At 35.0% G+C, this 12,209-nt stretch overlaps 1 pseudogene; it reads left to right on the forward strand.

Annotated features, from left to right (window-relative positions):
• Positions 1 to 487: 487 nt before the first annotated feature.
• The window catches only part of LOC102432104, a 39,357-nt pseudogene continuing 27,635 nt past the window's right edge, over positions 488 to 12,209 (forward strand).

Here is a 12,209-nt window from a genome sequence, read left to right on the forward strand (position 1 = left end):
GAGTGTTTAGATAATTGGCAGTGCTTTTCTTTTTCTTTTATTCCCTACTATCCAACAGTGATTATATTAAGTTAATATTGAATGCTTATGTTATTATGCCTTTGCAAATATTATTCATAGCTAAACATTTTAGTGTGATGTGATAATGATTTTTATAACTTTCTTATTGGTTTAGCTAATAATTGTGGTTTTTTATTTATTCTTTTTTTGTGTACTTAGTTAACATTTTACATAACTTCCAACAGCTTCTTAGTATAATTTTCCGACATGGTCTATTCCAATCATGTAGCTGATGGAGGCATTAGTTTCCTAGGATTGACATCCATAACAAATTATCACAAACTGCATGGTTTAACATGGCAGAAATGTGCTGCCTGGAGTCTAGAAGTTTGGTGTTTAGAAATCAAGGTGTCAGCAGGCCCTGGTCCCTCTGAAACCTACAGGGAGAATCTTCTTGCCTCTTCCCAGCTTCTGGCAGTTGGCAGCGATGCTGGATTCTCGCCTTGCAGTAGAAGCACTTCAATCTCTGCCTCTGTCCTCACATGACAGTCTCCTACTCAACTCCCCACCTCCTGTCTTTCTGTCTTCTCTTCTTAGAACGGCACGTGTCATATTGCATTAACCACCCATCCTACCTTGGTGTGACCACATTTTAACTGACTGCATCTGCAACCAGTCTTTCCAAATTAGGTCACATTCTGAGGTAGTGGGGGAGAGGACTTTAACATAATTTTTGTTTGGAGAGGGAGGTGTCACAATTCAACCCATAACAATGAATCCCTTTTCCTCCCTTGAAAACATTCCCTTTGGGAATCCCAATTTTCTTTTATCTGAATTATTTTGTTTTAGGTCTATAATACAGTTATTTTCCTGGGAATATTTTCTGCTGCCTTCCTGGGAGATTTTCCTTTTCCTGAGTTGAATTATCTGGAATTTTGTCCTTCTCCTAAATTAGATTATGGGGATGGCATGACTGTGTCCAGTGGCATCATCAGGTTTGTCTCATGATGTAATGAAATATATTGTCAAAGTGATGAATAAAACTAACTTTAAGTATATACCCACCATACCTTTCAAGTGTGAGGTCAAAATAAGAAAATTTTAGAGATTAAAATTATTGTAATATTTATATGTTAGAGACTTATTCTGAAAGCATTACTAGAGGAGAAGATAAATGCTAGTAAATAGTCATTGAAGTATTAAATATCAAAATGAATACAAGAGCAATAAGTGGAATCAAGTAACTAATAATAAAGTTATTAAATTCAATGAAATACAATGTATTGATTATAAAAATGTAATACTATTTTAAATATGGAGCCTAGATAATATCAGCATTAAAAGTAGAGAAAGAAAATAGCGCAAGGATAATTGAATGAATGTTAAAATTTTGTCTAGTTATGAACTCCAGTAATGTTAAAAATGTTAAGGACAACCAATAGGAGAACATAGATTAACTATAAAATATCCAAAATTTAAGAAAGAAAAGAAATAAAATATGTTATTCATGACAAATACAAGAAGGCACAAGAATATGAAAAGAAAAGAAAAAGCATTTTGAATAGAAAATAGTAAAATGGCAATGTGTATCCAAATATATCTTGATACACATAAATAGCTTTAACTCACCCATTAAATATAAACAACCCCCAGCAGTTTAATAAAATGCCAACAGACAACAAAAAAATAAAATGTAAGGGTCCTATAAAAATTAATCAAAATTGGATAGGTACATGTAAAAAAAATGAAACTAGACCACCAACTTACACCATACACAACAATAAACTCAAATTAGATAAAATATATAAATGTAAGTCCCCAAACCATAAAAACCCCAGAATAAACATAGGCAGTAAGATCTCAGACATCTCATAGAGCAATATTTTTGCTGATTTATCATCCTAGGATAAGGAAAACAAACTAAAAAACAAAAACAAACGAGACTACATCAAACTAAAAAGCTTCTGCACAACAAAAGAAACCATCAACAAAATAAAAAGAGAGCCCACTGTATGGGAGAACATATTTGCCATTGATAAATCTGATAAGGGGTTAATTTCCAAAATATATAAAAAACTTATACAACTCAACACCAGGGAGACAAACAATGCAATTAAGCAAAGGACCTGAATAGATTATTTTTTCAAAGAGGACATACAGACGGAATAGACATATTAAAAAAATGTTCAATGTCACTAATCATCAGACATCAGACAGATGCAAATTAAAACACCTGCCAGATTGGTTATAATCGATAAATCAACAAACAAGTGATGATGGTAAAGAGGTGGAGTAAAAGGAACCCTCATGTACTGTTGGTGGGAATGCAGCCACTGGTGCAGCCACTGTGGTAAATAGTATGGAGCCTCCTCAAAAAATTAAAAATGAAGCTGCCCTTTGACCCAGTAATCCCACTTCTGGAAATATTAGAAGCGCAGTGCGCACGAAATCGTGGGCAAATAGCTCCCTCCGCTTGCCTCAGCTGGCCGCCCCACCCATCGCTGCTTGTAGCTCACGCCCCGCCCCACCCGCCCCGAGAGCCACTGCTTGTTTGGTCATGATCCAGGCCTTTTATGATATAGAAGAAGATATCCTAAGAATTCCAAAATACAAATCAAAAAAGACATATGCATACTTATATCCATAACAGCATTATTTGAAAGAGAATTCATGGCAAAATACTAAATGGAGTGATAAGAGATAAAACAAACAAACAAACAAAGAAAAAACCCCAAACTTTTATGTACCTAACACAAAGTGATGGGAGATATAAGAGGAAAACTGTTTAAATTAGAAGGAAAATTAATTAAAAAACCAAGTAGAAGAATTTAATATATCTCCCTCAGAAATTGAGAGAACAAATGATAAAAAGGTAATTTGTGGAGAAAAGGAGTAACATTAATAAAATTGATCTGTCAGTAGATATGAAATTCTATGCCCCAAAACAGAGAATTCACATTTTTTAAAAGTCCCATAAAATATTTATAAAAAATGGTTATGTATTATATTAGATCACAAAGTTAACATCAATAAATACCAATATTACATAGGACATGTAATATTAGAATTAAAGTTTTAATATTTAACATCTATTGTTCTATTAGAAAATTTAAAAATTGCTAATTTAAATATTTGAGTATTTTTGTTGTCTGTAAATATTGTATTTGTTTTCAAAAAGTATATTTTGATCATATTTCAGTATCTATTAATGTATTTATTTTACTGTAATGTTTCAAAAATATGGCTCTATCATTTTTGTTTGCTATGCAATAGTCAATATTGTTTCATTGTTATTTTAATTCACATATTATATGGTTAGTTCCATTTATCATTCAAAAAGTTTCTTTGCCTGGCCAGCGTTGTTCAGTGGTTGAGCATCAACCCATGAAACAAGAGGTCTCTGGTTCGATTCCCCTTCAGGGTACATGCTCGGTTGCAGGATCAATTCCCCCAATTCCCAGTGGGGGGGGCATGCAGGAGGCAGTGTTCTCTCTCATTGATGTTTCTCTCTCTCTATCCCTCTCCTCTCCTTTCTCTCTAAAATAAGTAAATAAGTAAGCAAGTAAGTAAATAAAAAGCTTATTTTTCATTTTATCAATTGTCTTTGTTTTATATCACTTTACATAGATATTATTTAATATTCTTTTTTATTTAATATTCTTATCACATTTACTCAGTGTAACAAAGTATTTAATATATATTTTTATCCTAGTATATATTATTTTTGTGGTCAAAGTTATTATATTTTACCTTTCTAATTTATTTTATTCTTCCTAAGATTACAACTTACTCCTTCATATTTATTGACTTTTCAACCCAGTTTACCTCAATTTTTTTCTTGTGGCTTAATTTATTTTTATTTTATTTTTTAAATTAATTTTTAGTGTTGAGATTATTACAGGTATCCCTCTTTTTTCTTCCCATAGCTCCCCTCCACCTGATTCCCACCCCACCCCAGGTCCTCACCACCCTATTGTCTGTGTCTATTCATACTACATACATGCATATAGGATATTTGTCTAATATCTTCCTGCACCCCCCCACACACTCCCTTCCCTCTGAGACTTGTCAGTCTGTCCCATTTCCATGCCCCTGATTCTATTCCATTCACCAGTTTATTCTGTTCATTAGATTTTTTATTCATTTGATTTTTAGATTTACTTGTTGATAGATATGTATTTGTTGTTACTTTTATGTTCATATTTTTTTATCTTTACATTTTTCTTCTTCTTTCTCTTCTTAAAGAATACCCTTCAGCATTTCATATAATACTGGTTTGGTGGTGATGAACTCCTTTAGCTCTTCTTCAACTCTTCTAAGGTTTCCATTTGATCAATAGGGAATAAAATTGCATATCCTAAGTAGGTAAATAAAAAGAACATTCAAAAATTAAATTTCCACACACATTAATTTAATAGTTTCCTCCTTAGAAATCCTCATATATGCATTATTCTCCGTCTTCATTTTTCATATTCTTTATTTCATTAGCATTTGGCAGATTTGTATTTTATTTTATTATTTTATTTTATTTTTTTAAAATATATTTTATTGATTTTTTACAGAGAGGAAGGGAGAGAGATAGAGAGTTAGAAACATCGATGAGAGAGAAACATCGATCAGCTGCCTCCTGCACACCTCCTACTGGGGATGTGCCCGCAACCCAGGTACATGCCCTTGACCGGAATTGAACCTGGGACCTTTCAGTCCGCAGGCTGACGCTCTACCCACTGAGCCAAACCGGTTTCGGTGGCAGATTTGTATTTTATTTAAAGTTTGTTTGTTATTTACATATCCTATATAATAAAAGCCCAGTGACTGAATGGCGGAACGACCAGTCGACCAGTGGCTATGACATGCACTGACCACCAGGGTGCAGATGCTCAACACAGGAGCTGCCCTCTGGTGGTCAGTGTGCTACCACAGTGGGAGCACCACTCAGCTGACTGGGATGAGCGGCTGCTCCTGCTGCAAACCCCAGGCTGATGGGCAGGAACCCGGGCTGTGATCATCACCTCTTCGCCCTAGGCTCCTCCTCCTCACTCCCTGCTGCCTCCTCAGGATGCCTGCAGTCCGTGCAGCACTGCCGCTCGGCTCACAGAGCTGACCCCACAGGCTGGGAGGTGGGTTCATGGCTACCATGAGACTGAGGCCTACTCTTCTGCCTCTCAGAGCTATTGTCCCTGGGCCCGGCCCTGACCTGGTCCCCTGGAGAGACGAGTGCTCCGGCTCCACTGAAGATGCCGGACCAGGGTGCAGCCGCTCAGAGGGCGGGTCCACAGCTGCTCAGCTGACTGGGATGAGTGGCACTCTCACAGCGGGCAGATCCCCACAGGCCATGCCCCCCACCAGTGCACGAATCCCATGCACCAGGCCTCTAATATGGTTGCATTGATCATTTTTATTGCTTATTGCCAAAATATTATTTCTTTTGATTGATCAATTTTTGTACAGCAATTATAGACTCATTATTATTACAGATTTATGATTTTTTAGAATACTGAAGGATTTATGAGTCTTAGTGATTTAGGAAGGTAGATTGATTGAGTATAACCATATTTCTCCTTTCCTTTAGGTGTATTCACACATTAAAATGTATAACTTTGATTTTGAGTGAGAATTAATCTTATTATAAACAGAAGTCTTAGTACTCTTGAAACCTCATTTTACAATAGTTTTTTTAGCCAATATTTAGGAATGGAAATTCTTTCTTTTTTAATTTAAATTCTTTATTGTTGAAAGTATTACATATGTCTCCTTTTTCCCCCCATTGTCCTTCCCCAGCCGCTCCCAACCCCAGCACATGCCCTCCCCCTCCCCCCCTTACTGTCTGTATCCATTGGTTATGTACCAGGGCTGACCAGCAGACCCTGAGTGATGGATGAATGGATTACTCCGACACAACATTTGCTGTGAAAGAGAGAGCAAAGGGACTGCCTGGCTAAAGGAACCAGACAGCCTGATTGACTGCCTCGTTAGGCTTTTATTATAACAACAGTTTGAAATAAAGTTTATCTTTTAGATACAATAAGTAGGTTAAGTAATAGTGGGAGGACACATGTGTCTACAATGTCCTTTAAGCAAGGACACCACAGATTAAGTATAAGGATTCCAGTAAACACCTGGGGGTCTGCACTGCATAGACTTGTTTGGAAAGGTCAAGGAATAATTAGGGGTGCTGCCTTTGGCAGTCCCCTAAGTCAGAGTTCCAATAAACAGGATGGGCAGCCTTTCTTGGAATGTCCTCCTTACAAACTTTCCAACCAAGTCTCGTGTGCTCCCCAACAGTTATGCTTACATGCAGGCATACAAGTCCTTTGGTTGATCTCTTAACATCCTCCTCCCACCCCGCCTGCCTTCCCTCTGAGATTTGATATTCTGTTCGATGTTTCTATGTCTAAATCTATTTTTGTTCATCAGTTTACATTGTACATTATATCCCACAAATGAGTGAGATCATGTGATATTTATCCTTCTTTGATAGGCTTATTTTGCTTAGCATAATGCTCTCCAGGTCCATCCATGCTATGTTGAATGGTAAGATTACTTTCTTTTTTACAGTAGCATGGCATTACATTGTGTAGATGTACCACGTTTTTTAATCCACTCATCTGCTGATGGGCACTTAGGCTGTTTCCAAATCGTAGCTAATGTAAATTGTGCTGCTATGAACATAGGGCTGCATATATTTTTTCTGATGGGTGGTTGCAGGGTCCTGGGAAGTGTACAAGGCCAGTCTGAGTGGTAGTGAGGCTGGGCTCCTAGTGGAAGCTGCTCTCCCCTTCAAGATGGCGTGGGCTTCATGCTTGAGCCTTGCAGCCCAGGAAGAGCCCGCAGTGATGGCCTGGGCTTCCCATCCAGAAGAGCCTGGTCTGCTAGACCCCATTACTCTTGCAAGATCTAACTATCTCTCGCTCACACACCATACATGTCCACACACACCCTTTTTCACTCACTCACTCATACCCTCACCCTCAATGCTGTCCTGCCAGCCAACATCTTGATCTCGCCTCTTATATTCTATATATTCTTTTGATTGGTGTTTCTGATTTCTTGGGATATATTCCTAGAAGTGGAATTACTGGGTCAAATGGGAGTTGCATTTTTGATTTTTTGAGGATACTGCATACTGTTTTCCACAATGCTGCACTAGTCTGTATTCCCACCAGCAGTGCACAAGGGTTCCTTTTTCTCCACATCCTTGCCAGCACTTGTTGTTTATTGATTTATTGATAATAACCATTCTGACAGGTGTGAGATGGCACCTCATTGTTATTTTGATTTGCATGTGTCGGATGATTAGTGACTTTGAGCATGTTTTCATATGTCTCTTGGCCTTCTGTATGTCCACTTTTGAGAAGTGTTTACTTAGGTCTTTTGCCCATTTTTTTGATTGGATTGTTTATCTTACTTTTGCTAAGTTATGTGGTTTGAGTTCCCTATAAATTATAAGGATTAAACCCTTATAAGATATCACATTGGCAAATATGTTCTCCCATGCAGTGGGTTTTCTTATTTGTTGATGGTTTCTTTTGCTGTCAAGATATACCATGTTCATGGATTGGTATAATTAACATCATTAAAATGTCCATACTACCCAAAGCAATCAATAGATTCAATGCAATACCCATTAAAATACCAATGGCATATTTCACAGACCAAGAACACACTCTCCAAAAATTTATATTGAATAAAAAAAAACCCACGAAAACAAATAGCCACAGCAATCTTGAGAAAGAAGAGCAAAGTTGAAGGGGTCACAATACCAGATATCAAGCTATATTACAAAGCCACTGTTCACAAAATAGCCTGGTACTAGCACAAGAACAGACACTTAGACCAATGGAACAGAACAGTGACCCCATAAATCAACCCAAGCCATTATGCTCAATTAATATTTGACAAAGGAGGCAAGAGCAATCAATGGAGTCAAGACAGTCTCTTCAATAAATGGTGTTGGGGAAATGGGTCAGATACAGGCAAAAAATGAAACTAGACCACCAAGTTACACCATACACAAAAATAAACTCAAAATGGATAAAAGAACTAAATGTAAGACAGGAAACCATAAAAATCTTAGAAGACTCCATAGGCAGCAAAATATCAGACATATCTCAGAACAGTATGTTTACCGACACATCTCCTAGGACAATAGAAACTTAGGAGAAAAATAACAAATGGGACTACATCAGAATGGAAATTCTTAACTTTCAAATAATGTAGTTCAATATTTCACAAATTTTGTCACATAAGAATTTCAATTATAATCTCTTTATACTCAGCTTAACACTGCAAGTAATATTTGAAGATGACATTTGTATACTAGCCTAGATAGAATCTTTATTATGGGAATTAGAATGTCTTTTTAAAAACACGTTAAAAACTTTCTTGATTCCTTATCCTCATTCATTTAATATCAATTCCCCTTCCTTTAGAGCAAAAAAAAAATTTAGGGAGTTATGCATAAACACATTTTAAAGAACCTCTATCTCTATGATCATTTTTAACCTATTCTATTCTCTAGTAAAGCTTCTTTCTCCTTCACTGAGGAATACAAACTCAAAAAACTCCTATGTGACTAAATGCAATGGCTACTTTTTATAAGGATTTACTCAGTGATTAAGGAACATTTTACATATTTGTTCAGTCCTCCATGATTGAAATACTTTCTTCTAGTTTCTGGAACACTCCTCACTCCAATATTCCTTCTAGATTACCAACAGCAAAGATTCTGATATATGAATCAGCTTCAGTCTCATTTGTAGGCTCTCTTTTTCTAGGTGGGACCATCCACTCCAATGTCTTTAAGTGGCAATTATATGCTAAATTATTTCAGCAATGTTTTTAGCCTTGATGACTCCCTCAAATTGTACAATTGCCTGCTTAAACTCTCAGAAACATTTTAAACTCAATGTATCAGATTGAAACTCATGAGTCTCCTTTCCCTCACCGCCAAACATAAAATTTCCCCAATAATCCATAGCTCAATTAATGGAATCATCTGCTTGTAGTTATGAAATACAGAAACAAGGGTGATTCTTTACATACATTTAAAAATTCTAACAATTTTTTCAGTCCTCATTGACACCACCCAACTGCAAGTAACCATTATCTCTCACCAGGAATATTTTGTTTACTTGTATTCACTCTTCTCCTCCCCATCTCCCACTACTATTATTCTCCATTCATTTGTCTGAGTATATGAATAAGATTATGACATATGAATCATCTTAATCTCATTCAACTCTTTATTATTCAGAACAAATTCTAAACTCCCTGCCATGCCTTATACTGATTTACATAATCTGAAGATCCTGTACTTTTCTGACTGGATCAGTTACCATTATCCCATTTACGTTAAATATTTTGTTGATTCCCAGGAATGTATTAAACTCTTTAATATATTACTCCATTTGTCTCAATGATGGGTTTATTCTCATTTTCCAAATTTTGTTTAATATTTACTTCTGTGTAGAAACCTCAAATAACTACATATCCCTAGCATTCTAAGTGATGGCCTAATTAGGTCTTCAGTCATCAGCTCATCAATCTCTCTCTCTCTCCTCTTTATTCTCTCTCTCTCTCTCTCTCTCTCTCTTTCTCTCTCTCATCTCTCTATCTCTATCTATCTTATCTCTATCTATCATCTCTATATCTATCTCTATCATCTCTCTCTATCATCTCTCTCAATTCTATCTCTACTTATAACTATTTATATATTTATATCTTTAAAAATCTATGAACACACAAAATATCTCAAATATTATTCTCTTTTGAAAGCTTATTCCAACTATTTACCAATATGCTTTAAATATAGTTCAAACAGTAACATGCAATTTAGTACAGTATGTGCAATGAAAAACATTTGGTCCTTTAAAAATATATGAAACATCTCTTTAGCCTTAAATAATAATACATATTTTGGTATAGTTGGTCATTTTTTGCCTTTCTAATAATGTGAAATATAATTCGTTTTGGCTTTCATTTTACATTGGCTAATAAAATTCAGAACTGAAGCTGTTTTTATACATCTAGATTATGTATCTATATAATTACTTTACCTTGCTTCTTTAACACATCCTATGTAATTAAATAAAGTCTAGTGGGATGATAACATATAATTTTAATCTACATTGGTTTGCTAATATATATTTTGTATTTCAGCATAATATAACATTACATATATCTTTATTATTGCAGTGAAAAATTTTTCCTTTTGGCTTTTTATGATTTTTCCATGTAGTTATTATCATTAGCAATGTTTTATAAAATGAAAAGTCATATGTAGTTGAGCACTTATCTCTTCTTCAAAAGCACTTAGGCTATATTTTAATTGCTTATTTCCTTGAATTGACTTTTTACAATTATAATATATCCAAACATTATAATACTATCAATCTATACTTATTTACATGGAGGAATTTTTAAAAAATTAAATGTATTGGGGTGACATTGGTTAATAAAATTATATAGGTTTCAAGTGTACCATTTGTGATACATCATTTGTATATTGCATTGTTGCCCGACTCCCAAAGTAAAATCTTCTTCCTTCACCATATATTTGACCCCTTTACTTTTTATTACCTCCTCACCCTCTCCATTCCTCTGGTAACCATACAGACACACGACTAACGGAGCTCATTTCCTTTTTATGTATTTACTGCAACATTTGAAGAAAGAGGTTATATTGGTTTTGGCAAATGTTATGTCCCCAATATATATTAGCTGGTAGTTACTAAATGATCAATATTTATTTAATGAAAGGTCAATTGGTAAGGTTTTTTTGCTTTTGTTTTTACTTTAAAGCAATTATGGGACAAATATAAAACCAATAAAGCCTATTGTTACACATATACCTTAGATGCCATCCTTTGTTAAACTGCTGTCAAGATTTAAATCTTTAAACAGTTTTCACTTCAAAAAATATATGCTGAAAAGCTGAGGCAATGACAAAAGAAAAACAGTGCTTGAACACACCATAGCTAATGTCATATTTAATGCTGAGAGGGTGGGTGCCTTTCCTCAAAGATCAAGCACAAGGCCAACACATCCTATTTGATCACTCCTATTAAACACATTATTAGAAGTCTTAGCTAGTGCAGACAGATAAGAAAAATAATTAAAAGGTGTGCAGATTAGAAAGGGAGAAATTAAACTGCCTTTATGCATTGTCTGTCTAGAAATATCACAGTATGTACAAAAATCCTGGAATTAATAAGTATAGCAAGTTGAAGGGGATAAAGATAATAAACAAAAGTCAATTGTCTTCCTGTATAACAGCACTGATAAGTATAATTTGAAATTAAATTTTAAAATTACATTATTTATAATAACACTAAAAAATGAAATACTAAGGTGTAAATATAAAAAATGTACAAAACTTGAACATGAAAAACTAAAAAATACTGATAAAAAAATAAAAAAGACTTCCTTGAAAATTGGGGAAAGGAAAGTCTTTTCAACAGATGGTGCTAAACAACTGAACATCCATTTGCAAAAATTGAACCTAGAACCATAAAACTAACAGAAGGTGACCTTGAGTTTGATGATGATATTTTGGATACAATACCAAATACATGGTTCATGAAATAAAAAAATAAAAATGGCAGGTTGGACTTTATTAAAATTACAAACATGTGCCCTGAAAGACACTGCGAAGAGAACGATAAAACAAAACACGGACTTTGAGAAAACACCTGCAGAACACATATCTGATGAAGGACTTATGTCCAAAATATATGAAGAGCTCTTAAAACTCAAAAATAGGAAATCAATTAATCCAATTAAAAACAGGCAAAGAAGTTGTCTACCTCACCAAAGACATATACATGTAGCAAAGAAGCATAGGAAAGGATGCTTAACATAATCTGAAATTAGGGAAATGAAAATTAAAACAATGAGATCTCACTAAGCATCTACGAGAAAGAGTAACATCCCCCAAATTGACAAAATCATTCTTCCTAAGGATACAAAGCAATAGAAACTCTTATTCATTGCTGGTAGGAATGAATGCAAACTGGTACAGCCACTCTGGAAGACAGTGGCAGTTTCTTACAAAGCTAAATATAGTCGTATCACGCAATCCAGCCATCATGTTTCTAGCAGTTTTATCTAATGAATCGGAGAATGTATGTTCATCCAAAAACCTACATAGGATGGCAGGGATGGGGGGTGGGAAGAGATCAACTAATGAACTTATATGCATATATACG

Source organism: Myotis lucifugus, unplaced genomic scaffold (genome assembly GCF_000147115.1).
Source record: "Myotis lucifugus unplaced genomic scaffold, Myoluc2.0 scaffold_81, whole genome shotgun sequence".
NCBI lineage: Eukaryota > Metazoa > Chordata > Mammalia > Chiroptera > Vespertilionidae > Myotis > Myotis lucifugus.